Source organism: Chroicocephalus ridibundus, chromosome 7 (genome assembly GCF_963924245.1).
Source record: "Chroicocephalus ridibundus chromosome 7, bChrRid1.1, whole genome shotgun sequence".
Taxonomy (NCBI): domain Eukaryota; kingdom Metazoa; phylum Chordata; class Aves; order Charadriiformes; family Laridae; genus Chroicocephalus; species Chroicocephalus ridibundus.
The window spans coordinates 23,818,287-23,834,601 of NC_086290.1; the positions used below are offsets into that span (position 1 = coordinate 23,818,287).

Genomic DNA, 16,315 nt, shown 5'->3' on the forward strand with positions numbered 1-16,315 from the left:
CAGTGCTGCACAGCATTTCCCAGCACCCTTCACCCTTCATTTCTTAGTTTAGGTCATTCCCTGAAATGATTTAAATAATTTAAATAACATAACTATGAGATTTTCTCCTGTTGCCAAGTCACTTCAAGACATGAAGGTGGGATCTCAGGATGATGAAGCTTCAGGGGCCAAGCAGCACTGGTGCCAGCAGGGTAAGAGGAGTCTGCTGGCTTTTCCCATGCCCCGAGGCATTTGACACCAGCAAAATGTTCATATTCTCAGTTCCTCGTTTCCTAGAACTAGTTCACATTATTATCCTGAATATATTATGCTACCTGTATGTTATTTAAAAAAAACCAAACAACCCTGTGATTTGATACTTTGCTAAATGACAAACGCCTCCATCAGCTTTGGCTGCATCTTTCAGTGTTTCACACTTACAGCTATTTTTGTTTCCATTTCCTCCAGCCAGAGATGGAGAGACCAGCCCTGTTAATCTCCCAGACATGTCTGTGCTGCCTTTTGCTGGTGCAAGAGCATCCAGAGGCAGCGCTGCAGTGACAGCCCTGTCAAACCCACAGTGCACATCGATGCCCTCCCTGAAAAATCAATTCTGGCCCACATTTCAATACGCCAAATGCCCCAGCTAGCAGGAATCTTTCATCCTTTGCACACCATGTGCAAAGGAGCAGCTGAAAACACTTGACATTTCCCTATTCTGTTACTCTAAAGGAGATTTCCCCCTGCGCTGTGTATTTTTTTTTCACTTCTTGAATTGGAAATGCATCAAGCCAAAGCCGATCCCACCATTATTGAAGTGCTGCACAAGAAGGACTTCAGCCAAACTGAAACGCTTGGACAGGCTTTCAGCACAAAACCAGCAAGCTCACACATGAACAGACCCACAGAACGGCAGCACATCTCAGCTGCAAGCTCTCCATCAACCCCCACTCAATGCAACTTTGGCCAACGTGAAAACCTCTTTATTTGCTGCTTCCCCAGGCACTGCTCTGCCACTGGGATCCTGCAGACAAAGCGAGCGGACGCAAAGAACCATTCCAGTTTAATCCAACTCCTCCCCTTTTTTCTAGCCATAAATCTTGTGTTTTGAACCTTCTCCCCTATGTGTTAAGAAGTCATAGAATCATAGAATGGTTTGGGTTGGAAGGGTCCTTAAAGATCATCTAGTTCCAACCCCCCTGCCACAGGCAGGGACACCTCCCACTAGATCAGGTTGCTCAGAGCCCCATCCAGCCTGGCCTTAAAAACTTCCAGGGATGGGGCCTCCACCACCTCTCTGGGCAACCTGTTCCAGTGTCTCACCACCCTCATGGTGAAGAACTTCTTCCTAACGTCCAGTCTGAATCGACCCATCTCTAGTTTTAATCCATTCCCTCTAGTCCTACCATTGCCTGACGTCGTAAGTAATGCAAGAGAAATCCTCACCACTTTACCTCAAACTCCCCCTCAATACCCAAGGCATGTACTGTGACGGTTTTCTCTGAACATATTGTTCTTAATCCACAGTTTAGAATTCATTTGTGCCCCTGCATCCTTGTTATCCTGTACTCCTGTCTCTGGCATACATGAGGCTTGACCTTTTCAGATTTACATTTACAGCGTTCAGAATCTTTGAGAGCTCTGTTACAGAGAAAAATGAACCAAGAGGAATTTCTGGAATGGTGACTGGACTACTGATGTTTCCTAGGGCAAAACACACACTGCTTATATTCCAGCTTCCTAATGCTCTGGTAAACAAGAGAAAATTGAATGACAAAAGCAACCTAACTAGCTGGAATCTTCCGAAAGATGGAAAACAGACTCTCATGGCTGCCCACATGAAGTGAAGATGTTTGTTCAGTTAATATTCAAGGGTAGCACAAACAATGTTCCAAATGAAGAATGCAGCAGAAAAAAAGAAAAAAATAATGCAGATCAGCAACTGTATTTCCAAATGAAGAAAAGCCAGGCACTTACTTCTAAAAGCATCCCACCATGTATCCAGCCTCATGCTTCTCCTTTTACCTCATGCTGCAGATGCCGAAATTAATTTATATAGATCCCTTCTACCCAGCTGCCTCAGTACCAGAGGGAGTTAGTGTGCTCCTTGGCTGTGGGAACCCCCAGCCTGGAGCAGACCCTTCTCTCCACCACCAGCCCCAAGAGAAAGGCACACATGCTTTTCACAAAGCGCCAACCATTTGCAATTGATGCTCACACCCAAAACCACTGGATTTAGCAGCGCTCCCACCCTGTGTGACCATATCTGTCCGGCTGCACAGGAGTGCAGAACGGGGCTCTTGGATAAGGATGATCAGCTCCTGGATAATGGGGATCCTTCTTAGGCACACAATATCTTTGGGTTGGACTATTCAAATCATCACCAAAATCAGGCCTCCTCAGTCCTAAATGCTATTCAGTGCTATAAAGCACCCACATCCAAAAGCGCTACCAAGAACACCGAAGAGAAAACACCATCGGCACCAATATTAAGTTAGAGCACGAAGGAGTTTTCAGGGGGGAAAAAACCCTCTTGGTCAGTCATCTCACTAATTGCAAGTTAATGCTTTTTATGCATTTCATTTTTTAACATGTTGATCATTGAAAATAAAAAGCAAAAAGAGGAAGAGACAGGCTAAGTTCAAGGAATGGCAGCATCTTCTCCACAGATTCCCTATCCTAGACCTTCCACCTCACTTTGTAGCTTGCTACCACCCTGCAAATCATTGGCCTCCTACAAAATGCTCCGTCTCAAAATAATTCTCCCTCCAAACAAATTCCTCTGCAAGGTATAACGAATGGGTGAGATTTAAAATATTTTATATTTAATTACCTACTGATATTTCCAGCACTGTACACTGCACAGGCCAGAAAGACACAAACGTGCATGTACAACACTGTTACAGATCAGAAGCACTTGCTTCTGTTTTTAGCAATTTTTTTCCTGAACTACCATGACCATGCACAGTCTGTCCATCTTGTCCTCCATCAATAAACGCAATTGATCAGTGTCCGCCATGAAAATCCAGCAAAAGGTAAAGAGAGCAATAAGAAATTGATAGCTGACTGCAGAGAAGGCAGCTCACAGGACAGGGGCAACTACTCTGAGAAGGGAGATGGGCGGCACAGGACTTTAGCAAAGGTGCAAAGCAGCAGGAAAACAGAAGACAGCTGGAAAAAAACCACCTTGACAGTCCAGCTTGGGGCTAAACGCCAGCTCTCTTTTAGCATTTCTTTGAAAGCTCCACCTGTGAAAGGGAGAGTTTAAAATATCCATAAGCTTTTGAGCAAAGTAGCTAGAGAAGTGAGAGCCACCAGCAGAGCTTTGCAACACCCAGAGGGGTGATGACCCAGGGACCAGTTCATACTAAAGTCCGTTCCAAAACCAAGCATTAAAAGCAGTTTGGGTGTTTTTCTAGCAGCTCGAGACATGCTGTGCACACAGTTCTCAACCTGAATGCAACGTCCTGAAAAAACACCCAAGGAAGCAGGAGAAACACTTGTAAGTATTTTAAGGATGGTTGATTTTTTTTCCACCCCGAGAAATTAAAAATTGTAGTACACCAAGAGGAGAACAAATTATCAACAGGCTGCAAAGTTATTTCACTCATTCTTTAATTCTAATTACCACCACGAAGCCCATGTTAGCCCATCTCTGGCTAACTGGAGCTCCAAAGACATGTTGTGGGAAGAAGCTGGTGTGTGTAGCTACTCATGAACCCCTAACCAAAAGGCTCCAAGCAGGCTGTCCCACAGCAGCAGGCCACGTGTCACCGCCAGGCAGGTGACACCTCAGCCCTGCGGGGTAGCACAGCTAAGTGACCTGCGCTCAGTCTCACAGACAGGGCCAAGAAAAACACAAGATGTTCTCCACAAGCACAGGAAAGCCATTCTGGTACGTCTAGAGAAGAAAAAACTACTTGGTCTGCATCACCTTAGAGTTAAACCCATAGAACAAGTATTTGGAAGAGTTAAATATTACCCAAAAAAAAATACCATCTCACCTTGCCTCTGGTTGAAGACTTATCTCATGTTGCAATGCGTATGGCCTGGAATGGAGTTGTTGACTCTTAGATGCGGGCCTTGAGATCACACAGAAAACAGCTTAATACCTTTACCTTCTGCATATCTTGGCAGCTTTGTAAGTTTTTCTGCAGACAATCTGCACAGCTTGTGTTGTAATGTAAATTTTAAATCATAATTCATGTTTGTTCATAACATCCTGGGAAAACACCCGTTCCCAAGGGACTAAGGACAAAACCATTAGTTTTGGAGTATCAGGAACGCCACATGTGTAGCCACTTTTTGCTAAATACCTTGAAAAACAGTCAGCAAATAGCAAGTAAACAGTTCCGTGTCTCATTTGATATTTAAGAATTAAATAGGTGACTGAATAGTTCCAGCCACTTGAATGACTCACCCAGATGCTTTGAGTGATCTCTAAAAGACAAGGGGGTTTTGGGGTGGTTTTTTGGGGTTTAATTTCAGTGCTACCTGTTGGAAACACAAGGAACCACAAAGCAGAGAAAGTTTAAATTACAGAGACTCAGATTTCACCCAAAGGAGTGAACGACAACACAAATCTTTGACCTGAAGCCCGTATCAAGCCCTGAGACACACATGCTGTCAGACACCAAATCAGGACCTGCAGTGACGTTTGGAAGAAGACAGATGTCTGAATACATTCCCAATTGCCAGCGAGTTGAGAAGGAATAGCTTTTGCATCTCAGTCACAGGCAGAAGCAAAACCAACAGAAGAGCCAGTATAACGCAGTAGAGACCACGAGCAAGCATTGCTAGCAGACGACATGGCGGTTGCTCTCCTCTGACGGGGCCCACCAGTTCGGTCTCTCCTTGGTTTGCTTCATTTTCACTGAGACAAGTCATAACCATTCACGGGTAAGAGCAACTGGTTTGAGCAACCAAGTCTGGTGGGAGGTGTCCCTGCCTGTGGCAGGGGCTCAGAACTAGATGATCTTTAAGGTGCCTTCCAACCTAAACCATTCTATGACTCTAACATCACAGGGCTAACTCCTGCCCCAGTGCCATCCATTTGGAGTCTGTGTCTGCAGCTGCATCCTGGAGCCACGGGCAGCTTTAGCAAGGTGGAGGGCTGAACTGCTGCAACTGAAATTCTTTAGCAGACACTCAAGATCAAAGACAGAAAAAACCTGCGGTTTCCTTTTCCGTAACTGTTGTAACTGTTGACAGCGGCTGTGACCACACGGGCACCTCCATGCCCAAGGGTGCTGCGAGCAACAGCCCTGCATTTCACCTGAGGTAAGCAGGTGAAGCTTACCTAAGGTAAGCAGGCAAAGCAATAGAATGCCATGAGGAAGGCACATGATGGGGGTCTTCAGGACAAGACTCCCCCCTGAAAGCTCACAAGCCTCACTCCAGGCTCACTTCTCCCTCTACAGGGCACATTGACACACAAATATACAGCATACGGGGTAAATATTGCAAGTCAGTTTGGATTTTGGTCTGCCAGAGGAGAAGCAGAAAGAGAGGGTTCTTCAGGTGTAGCTTTGGCAGCTCTCAGAGGTGGGGAGCTCAGCTGGACCTTGTCGCGGGGAAGGGCACTCAATCTGCTCCGGCTACACCAGCAGCACCTTATGGCAGGTTCCTTAAACACACATCAAATGATTAATAAAGCCACATAAAAGCAAAGCTATTTGTAATCCTGTGGACACCATTAGAAATGCAAGCCATCCATTGCAACATAGTGGCTTTTATTATGCATGTAAAATTATTATCTGTCCTCAAATCTGTCCATTGCATTAATCTGGTGCTGGTATTATACAGCCAAGCTTTTACATATGTACCGCATGTATGTATGTAATTTATGTGTATGTATTTTACATACGTACCACCAGGCAGCACCCAGCAGCAGCTCCTCCGCGCAGGATAACGCACACTTGCTACACGAGACTGTGCCATGGCGTAAATATACACATGCATATGCATGAAACGGTGCTGCTACGATATATACACGCATGTGTGTAACGCAAGACGCAACTACTTAAGGCTAATCCAAAGAAAACCAGAATATACACAACTGACAAATTCACAGCCATGCATTCACGTTTGCCATGGAGAGAAAGACCTGCTTTGAAAAATAAAACAACAAAAATAAGGAAAACACAGCAGGCTGATTTTTAAACACCTGGGCTTTTAGAGCAATGAGCGGTATGGGGGAGAACAAGTTTCTTTGTTTCTGCCACCAAGTGTTTCATCAGATGATGACTGCCACAAGAACGAAGGGGAGGGAAGCACGTGGATATGGGTAGGGACTGAATGAAAAGATGCTAACCCTCAGGTTTGACGGTACTTAAGCCTAAGAGGAAAAACTCAAACACCTAGTAAGATTCGGGGCAAGATTTTACTGTCATTAACTAATATCAAAGTAATTCCTTTCAAGTCAGAATGAGAGCAGCCCCACCGCAAACCCTTTCTACTGCAGGGCCAAAGCCACCAAGATAAGCTGAGCTGTAACCTCCTCCATTCCATAGGCCAGCCACCTCCAGCGAAGGGTACCACACACCAACACTTAAGGCACACATGGAGCTCTGAGCAGAAAGCTCATGGATTGCCCAACTGGCTCTACCACTAACATCTCCTGGCTTCAGCAGGTCCCATTTCCTTCTCCATCTTGTTCCTGCATCTCATTCCTGCAATGCTTTACCTGAAAAGCTACCGTATATGCAACTGTTCCTGCAGACATACAGTGAACCAGACCAGCAAGCGGATTAAATAAACAAAATACACACTGATATGAAATAAGACCCATATTTTGAGGTACTACTAACTGATAAATCAACTGAGGGTAAGTTTAGATTTCCAAAGGACCAAGCTCCTACAGGCTTCATTCAAAAATAAAACACTTTCAACTGAAGTCAAAATCCCAGCTAAAAGTTCACATCATACACACATACATACAATTTCTACCTGGTTTTGTCTGCATAATCCACGACTGCACTCTGAAAGCACTTCAGCAGCTACGCTGCTGAAGCATAAAAAGGTTTTTAAAACATACATAGTTATCTACTAAAACCAAACTTCACTCACTAAAATAGAACAAAACAGGAGGTACTGGCTTATGGATTCTGTGGCTAGCTTAATATTGACAGGTTTGAGCCCAGAAGTATTACTTATAAAGAGTTTATTAAAAAAAATAAAAAGACAACATGAAGATTTTTTTTCATTGTGAAGATCTTCAAAAAGTTGACGAGCAACTTGAGGACTTGGAAAGCTGGTGAAGAAGAGTAAAAATATCCTGAAAAACTTCAAACTGCAGTTTTAGGTTACAGAATGACAGCATCCTGGAGTATTTAACAATTTCCACTTAAGTCAAGCTAATAGAAAGATTTAACTTTAATTTCCACTGAATGACTACCAAAAGCTTTCCTTTAGTTTAGGATGGAAAAAGTATTTCCCATCCTACTTTTTCAGCCTGCTCGGGATACAGTTAGGAAAGGAGATGAAGCACAAAGAAGGTGCCAAACTTAAGCATGGTTTGACTGATTGTAGCTTTCCCCTTGTATTTGGGTCTTCTCGGGGAGGCTGATTTCTTCCTCGGCAAAGCTTTCTGCCTCTCCCATCTGCTGGGCCACAAGCTATCACAAAAGCAAGGCAAACCTAGAACACGTCCCGCTTTGACTGCGTGCTTTGGACAAACAGGACAATATCTTTTATGAAATACCTTTTCTCTTCCCCTGCCCTAGATTTTCCTTGAGCAGACACACTTGTGCCAGGCAGCTCTCCTCCAGGAAGACCTCTAGCAGCACTGTTCAAGACCCTGCTCCAACAGCCATCTCTGATCTGTTTTGGAGGCAGAAGTGTTATTGCTGCAGCCTGCAGTGGCAACGGAGCAGAATCGAAGCCTGGGCAAACTCATCAGTGCAATTAGTCCCACTCATGTCACCAAGGCCCCCATTTTGCATGCGGTGTGGAGAACCTGCAGCACAGCTCCCTCCTCCAGCTGAGCGGGTACCACCAGCCACACGTCTCCTCCTGGAACGGCTGAGTTCATGGTGCAAAGGAGATGCTGAAACACACTTGGGAGGAGATGGATGCTGCACAACTGCACCTAACCGTTTGCCAAATCAGAAATACACTTAATTAAAAAGCAGCTGCTGGATTAAGAGCTGCATTCTTAAACATTTCAAAGCTTGCACGGGTAAAAGAGATTTGGAGAGAGACCACCAAACTGCTCACATGCAGCTTTTCAAAAAACACAGCCCAGTACTACACTGGTTTTGTTTTGCAAGTCCTCCCTTTTCTAAGTCCAACAACAGTCTCGGTTTCTTCAAAGCCTTTTGTAACACACTGCCCTTTAAGTGCAGCCATTTGCTAATTTCAAAATGCAATTGTTCACAAATCAAAGTTCAAAAAGGGGCTTAAAAACAACCCAGTCACTGCAGCTGGTGACCATTGATCTTTACAACTTCAGTAACTTCTTAGCAGGGAAATGCCATTCTAACAGCAGCATCAGCCTAGGCATATCAGCAGCTACTCTCTGATTTTGGGCTACATTCTTGGGGTTCTATTCTATTTCCCCCACTTTCAAGAAAAAAACAGGTTTTTTTATTATTATTTTTAATTGTATCTATTTTACATCCACCTTTCCTATATGAAAGGTGTTTGAGCAGCAGAAACACTGCAGAAAAGACAAGTGCCTAGACAGGAGCACCATGGTAAGCACCAACATTGTCCACATCATAGCTCTGCCATCACTAGACCAGGAGGACCAACAGACAAAACAGTACAACCAGACTCTTCAAACCAAGCCAATTCTGTTTTATTAATAGCATACAAAGAAAAACAGGTGTCAGTCATAAAATCCATAAGCAATAGCCACCTAGCTGCCACCACACTTAACATGGACAAGAGTCCATCCAGTTGACCAGTAAAACAATACCGAAGAGCATGGGGAGGACCATACTGCAAATACATGATGTAACGGACTGATAAAACAGCTACCTCCTTGCTGCTCTGCCTCCGAGGGTTAAAACCAGCCAGCAATGACATCCCCAAGTCTGGAGAAAGCAGCAAGCGGGCTTGTTGGTGTTCGTTTCCACAGGGAAACACTAAGGTTGTCCAAAAACCAGACAGCTAAAACCAGCCAAAACTGACAATCAGAGAGTCCAGAGAAGGAAAATATGGGTAGAGAACCGCCCCTCCCCTGCATGCTCTCTAGTGTTTTATCAACATTTATTGATTTACTTTAAAAGTTGGGTAGAACACAAGTAATTAATAGACTACCATATGCCCATGTGCTGCATCTGCTACAGCAATTTATTCTTATAGTTATTTTATTACCTTCTTTGGGAACTGAATGAGATAAGGATCAGCATCCTGACACATGGAAACTAGCTCGTTTCCATGACTGTCAGTAGGAAAGCAGGAATTAATCCTCTAATTCGCAGCCTGAAAAATAGCGAGAGCAAGTCCAACGAAGAAAAAAAGAATCGTTTCTGTGTTTGTAAGGGGGGGGGGGGGGGGGAAGTGTTTGGAAGAGCAGTGGCCTTATTATGCTGGCAAGCCTACAACCCATGAGATCAATGTTTTGATGAGCACAAAGACTGGTGCCAGAGGGGGACGGGAAGGAGGAGAAGAGACTTCAATGAGCTGAAAGCACAGAGAAAGGAAGAGGCAGGGAAGTGGTTTGAGACTGAACTAGGTCAAGGGTGGGTTTAGGACAAGGGAGAGAAGAACATACTCGCAGAGGAACATCAGAGCTAGAGAGGACCTCAGATATGGATCCTGAAGGCTGGGAGGGGAGCTGAAAGGAAGGAAAATGGTCACTCTCGCCTACAAGTGAAAGGAGGTGGGATAAAAGCATTTACAGTGGACCTTGCGTACAAAAAGATAGCGTGAACCCTACAGTGTACCTACCTGCTAGGCAAACCTTCACCAAGAGGGCTTCAAAAGGGAATAAATAAAACCTTCACCACATTTCCAGTACCAGCTCTGTAACTAATTTAAAGATCTCTCGCTAGGTACCAGCGATTTGAAGTGAAGGGCAGATAAGACTGTTGTGGGTTTGGGAATTGAAGCTGTTTTTGTAACGCCTCTCCAAAAGACTTTTTGCTCATCAGCAGCACGAAGTCGTGTCCCACTGCAAGGCTGAGTTTGCCAAAAGGCATTTATTTCTGGGCTTGCAATCCTCTTCGAGGTGGGAGCTCCATTTCGGCACTGACAGTGCCTGGCTCCCGATCCTGCTGCAGTCACAGTTTCTAGGTCAAAAACCACAGACTTACTGTGTAAAAGTACAAATAATTCTGCAAGACAGGACCCCCATGTTTAGAGACATGGAAAGATGATTCTGTAATGAATTTAATTTGATTGAAGTTCTTATTAGAAAAAAATAATTAAGTGTAAAGCCAAACCTGTGTCCCTTTACATAAAAACACCCATCACAGCAACCTTGGAAATAAACCCCACGCTTACACAATGAAACCTACATATGTATTACTGTGAGGGTGGTGAGACCCTGGCCCAGGTTGCCCAGAGAAGCTGTGGCTGCCCCATCCCTGGAGGGGTTCAAGGCCAGGTTGGACGGGGCTTTGAGCAACCTGGTCTGGTGGAAGGTGTCCCTGCCCAGGGAGGGGGGTATATATAGGTGTCTCCAATACAAGCCCAGACCTCTAGATTCAAAGAGTTAAGCGATAACCCAGCATAGCAGAAGGAGGGGTCTGGGGGACCAGAAGGAAAAGAACATCAACTTCTCCTCTCCTACTTAAACCACAGGCTCTCTTCCCAGAGTTTGAGCCCGGACTATTGAACCCAGTTTCAAGAGGATCTGCTCGAAGCAGTCACTCACACACTTGCCTTGGTCTTCTGTTCCAAACTGTGAACAAAGCCTCTCTTAAATGTGGTTTGATTGACGCAAATCAAGAGCTGAGCGGGTGATTCATAGTTGTCAGACCGTAACACTTGCATAAAAACAGCATGTGGACAAACTCGCTGATGCACTCAAACACTCAGCACTATCATGAAAAGCATTAGAGTCAAACACAGACCACTCATGATAAGGTGGCTTTTTTATTCCCCTTCCTCCCCCCTAAAAGACATTTTGGATTTTCCTAGGTAACAGAGTTGTAATAAATCATCAGACATAAGTGTGTAATTAGCATCTTGCTGCACTTCCCCTACAACTTGGCTGGAAAGATTAGCGTGTCAAATAGAGTTAAAGCATAATCCCTGTGGAGTTAGGGGATAACCCACAACCAGACCCCACTGATTTCCTGCAGTTTTGACAGCAGGGCTGCCACACTGTCAGACACCTATTTTGACCTTTCTATTCCCAATCTAAGTGTACTCCCTCTCCCTCTATAGTAAAGACATTTTCCCTTCTCTTTTACTTTCCCATGAGCTTCACAGAGGCAGGTCCATGACTGGGGACAGAAACATTTTGCCCCGTTTCATAAGGATACCTTCAGGAAAGAGCCAAAAGCAGCATCTGACCTGATCCCAGGCTACAGCTCTTCCACTTGCTGACCCTGAACTGGTCCCGCTTTCCTTGCATTTCACATGGGCTTTGCATAGGGCATTCACAGATGTAGATAAAGCTGGGATCTTTCTATACTCTCCATGCATCTCAGTCCAACTTACCTAGAAGAGACACCATGAACAGCACACATGACTTGATTCCATGTCATCATCCTCAGAGCAGTCCAGCTGGAAAGTCCGCAGTCTAGAGCCATGCCATGAGAAAGCTGCAGCCGTCTCTTGAAGGAGCTGACATGCTTTCACAGGAAGATGGCTGAGTCAGAAGCACACTTTCTCCTTCAGTAAGGCCACACCTGACCCAAAAGTAGAGATGGGTATCCTACCACCGCACCAACAGGGCTTACAAAAGCACTCAGGGGAGTCAGAACTCCTGACTAAACTCTGGATTTGCAAATTTAGGGGAAACAGCATAGATCACAAGGATCTCAATTCTCCTCCTAGCTGGAAGAGGGTGGGAAGTGAGTGAATGAGCTACTGGGCCACCGGAGGGTCCCTGCCACCAGCAGCAGGCCGGTGCTGTGCTGCTGTAGCTCTCCCCACCACACAAAGACAGCATACAAACTTCTGCCATAATTAACTCATGAAAATGACACCGTTACGTTCCTGCAAACAATTAGGACGCAAGAGGGAATATACAATGTTCCTGCCAACAGCACAAAATAAACTGAAGAGGTAAGAAGATTCAAACAAGCACAACTTGGGAAGTAACTCTTAAATCCAAGATGCACCTTGATGACACTTAGGTTCCCAGGGTACCTGAAACAACACGCATCTCTTCTCCAGTACTAAGCCTAAATGAGACACCAATTTTCCCTTTTAGGAGCTGGAAAAGTGAGTCAAGATCTGCCCAGTCACCTGCACCAAACCTGCGCTCCTCGAAGTTCATGGCAATCCATCCCGAAGCCTCTGTATCCTGAGCTGGCTTTGCTGGAACAGAGCTACGTCCTACACCCGAGCTCCCAAAAGAGTCTTTCTGATCCATGCATCACCCACAGCCCTCCAAGCTCCCGGTGTTTAGAAGACTCTTCTCTCACCACCTTAATTTCCTCAGCCTCTCGCCTCTTCTTCCAGCTGGAGTCTGGTCCCATGACCTAGGGAAAGCAGCTCCCCCAGCTCTGTTCAGGATCGAGTAAAGAAAAGGCTAAGCAATGGAAGCGCCCACCATCGCAAGTCCACAAGGCTCATCTCCTCCCACCGTTTTCTTGAAGTTATCTGGAAAAAAACACTAAACTAAGCTGGTAGCAGCATCTAGGATCCTGGGAAAACAACAGAATAAATCAGCGAGTACCTTAGACACAGCGTACATCCACATCAACACTTCAGTTTGGACCAGTGCACTTCCAAAGGGCATCTCCTAGGACACACCACTTAAACCATGTTCTCAGAGACGTTTTAGCACACAAACTAGATTTCTCTGCAGAAAAGTTAACCAAGAACCAGTAGAAGAGGTACTCCATGAGCACACCTAATGGACCTTCTCGAACCGGGGGTATTCATCCCACACTACTAGATTAGAGCAGGTACGAAGTGAGACACGTACGTGCACACCTTTCATCACCAGCCTGTTGCCAGCACGGAGACAGCCCATGTCACCAGGTCTGCTCCTGCACTGAGCTGCCCACCCAGAGACCCTCCACAGCCTGGACCAGTCCTGTCTTCACCACTTATTGCCATATTTAAACAGTGCTGCTCCACTACAGAGAATAGACTTTAACTGAACGGTAAGACCTAAAACTGCTTTCAGTGTAACATACCCCCTCCACCTGGCTGAAAAGGAACAAGTCTAAAAGGTTGGAGGCACCCAAGTTTGACATCTCTGCATTACTGCAGTTGGGACCAGCCTAAGGAGCAATCATTCCACCAACACAAGAACATCAGATCTAATTCACCAGGATGAAAACAGATGGGGGGCGGGGGGGTGGGAAGCAGAAAACAAGGAAAGAAGATTTCTGAGAAACACATTATCATTAACATGATGAAGCACTGCAGCATGTTGCTGAGAAGGAAATGAAAAAGCTAATTTGACTCAATATTTTTCAGTGTAAACACATCCAGTCCCATGTTGTTTTTAAGTGCTATGTCAAATACACAAGCCAGTAGAGTTGAATATACTCTAGAGCTCCTGCTATTATAAGTCACTAAAATAACTGATGCCTAAAAACCTTCTGGCAGCTCATACTTGAGAGTAGGTAAAAACGCAAGACTGCAGACAACGGGGTGCTAGCAAAGGGACAGCACTAGAACAAGTTATTTCATCTGAGCTTCAAAGACCTAAGAACTGCTACTTTTTTTTTTTTTTATAGACAGCTTCCAGGAAACTCCCCTTTCTTTGTCTATAGCAAATTATTTGGTTGGAAGAGTTTTTAAGTAGCATTGAGTTTTCAATTGGTATGAGCAAACTAGTAAGTGCCCATGCAGTTATGGCAGAATTTTTTCCCCAGTTCCAGTGCTGCCTAAGAATCTGGCAGGATGTGGCTTCAGCTGTGCTCTCCAAACAACAGATCGCTTCTTAATGCCTTGGCCAAACCAAGAGAGGAAGGGATTTTTCGGGCAGGACCCTACAAGCAGCTGTCCGCAAGTGTCAACAGCTGGAAGTCAAAGCGCATTGTCTTAAAAATAGAGAAGGCAGAAGATCAACGTGTGAAGATCAGGACAAGGTGATAGACAACAGCAAATAAATACTTTCAAATATAGTCCCCATAGTAAATTTCTATAGCTCTTAGGGTTTGGGTTTTAGGAAAACATCAGCATGACTAACGTATTTAGGAAGTCCAGAAATGAAATCTTGCGTTGTTTTTGGCTTAATGCAGAAAATCAGCTTTAATGACAACCTACAGTTAGCTCTGTAGTAATTTTCTTTCTGCTTCATTGACATATATGACAAGACTTTATTAGCAGGGTTAAAATTAAAAACAAAACATTTTCCCAGCTACAAAGAATGCTTAAGCTTTCATTGACACCTCGTGAAGAAACAAAAAGAAAAAAATATATTTCAAAGCAATTCCATCACCTTTTTGTATTTTGTCTTTTCCTAGTATTTTACATCAGAAGTTTTGTACTTTGTACATGTATGACCACACATATTTCATCATCAGGATTAATCACTGTGAAAAATTACTGTCACAAAGGGCAGTATATATTGTTATATACATATACATACATATATACACACACATACACAATATATACAAATAAAATTATGACTTCTAACTCAGGAAACCACCAAATACACACTCAAAAAGAACACCATTGGGCAATATGGATTACGACTTTGGTCAGCATTTTTAGAATTTCACACAATCCAATTACTGGCATTGGAGGAAACATCTGAGTAGACTCGAGATTCTTTTTTAGCATGGGAAGTGATTTTAATTTCAGGCACTTTGCCCATATTTTTCATCTAAACACCACACAACTTAAGCTTATGTATGGGAAGTGGGGGAAACCCCAGATACCATCACTGCCATGATCTAAGTTTGAAAACTTTCAAGTCCTGCCCACTCCCCCCGGTCTTAAACAAGAGTTTGTGCAGTATCACCCCAATGATTTTGTCCTTTATTCCCTCCCAATCAAGATCATTATTGCACATTTTGTTTGTTCTTATGTCAAATACCTCATTTAGCGGCTTTTCAGGGGATCTAGTGCTACTTTGAGGTACCCTGGACTCCGAGAAGCCATGGGCAATTCAGGATCCCCCGCATCGCACAGCTCAGGAACTTCCTACAGGACCCACCTGAACCATAAGCAGGACTCAGACACCTCAGAAGGACTACGGTTGGGACCCCACTGAACAGCCCCCCACATAAAGCCTCCTGCCCCACTGATTTTTCCACTGCCCGAGATGGGCACAAAGCATGGTTTAGGGAATGTTGCCTGCAGAAATATCTTAAAAAACAAAATGAGTTTAAGGGATGCCTGGCAGGCTAAAACCTGATAGCTGCAGCTGTCCCCTTCCAAAATTGTGGAAGGATTATTGGGTATCAAACAGCAAAGTAGTTTAGAGTGGCCTAAAACCATTTCACTTTTTTTTTTTTTTAATGGCTGCTATTTAACAGAGAAAAGACATGGTGCAATCTGAGATGATTTCTCCTGAATTTGTTTTTTTTGAAGGCTTACATCACGGGAGTTTAACAATGTTGAAGAATATAATTCAAAAATAGTTCTCTCAAGCAAATCCTCTTTGGGCCATGCTTCCCAATTCCCCCAGCACAGTCTCCCAGACAAGACCAGCATCCTGGTCCGCTTACCACAAGAGTTTCTTTGCACAATAAAAAATAAGGCTCTAGAAGCACCATCCACAACCAAAGCCCACAACACAGTTTACTACCTGTAATTAGGTTATGGCAACAAGACCAGTTTACAACTGGGGAAAAAAAAGCTGTCTTGTTTATTTAGAGAGGGTGTCATTTCTGGCAGTGATTTTCTTCTTTTTAAATCCTGTGCAGTAACAGCATATCTTCCTCTCTCCCAAGTACCTGTCTTTTTGCTAAAGGTCTTGAATTTTTTTTTTTCTTTTAAAAAAGACAGCAAATTACAGCATCTAGTAAGTAATGTGGTTGGAGGTTTTATTGACACTTGTTTGGCACGACCAGGACAGCTCTTAGAGCTTTACCACTTGTGAATAACGGACACATTAAAAAACTAAAGTCAATAAAACTTGTATGCTACATAAATATGAGAAGCATATTCAGAGCGCAGATCTTTTTCAGGGTGTTCCCCACCACCACCTTAATTAGCGTTAAGAGTTGGCAAGAACTGTCTAAGCACCAAGGGCAGCACTAGGTATTTTATTGCCACGTTAGATATCTCAGGACAGCAAAGA

The 16,315-nt window shown here is 44.1% G+C and overlaps 1 protein-coding gene across 13 annotated transcripts in view; it reads right to left on the reverse strand.

Moving 5' to 3' along the window:
- HDAC4 (histone deacetylase 4) overlaps positions 1–16,315 on the reverse strand; it is a 261,962-nt gene that overhangs the window by 185,017 nt on the left and 60,630 nt on the right. Inside the window, exon 1 of one of the 13 annotated variants that reach the window (XM_063342480.1) lies at positions 3,166–3,223. The exons of the other annotated variants lie outside the window; for them this stretch is intronic. The gene's annotated coding sequence lies outside the window, so the exon portion shown is untranslated. Of the gene's footprint in view, positions 1–3,165; positions 3,224–16,315 lie in introns of those variants that run through there. 13 annotated transcript variants of the gene reach the window in all.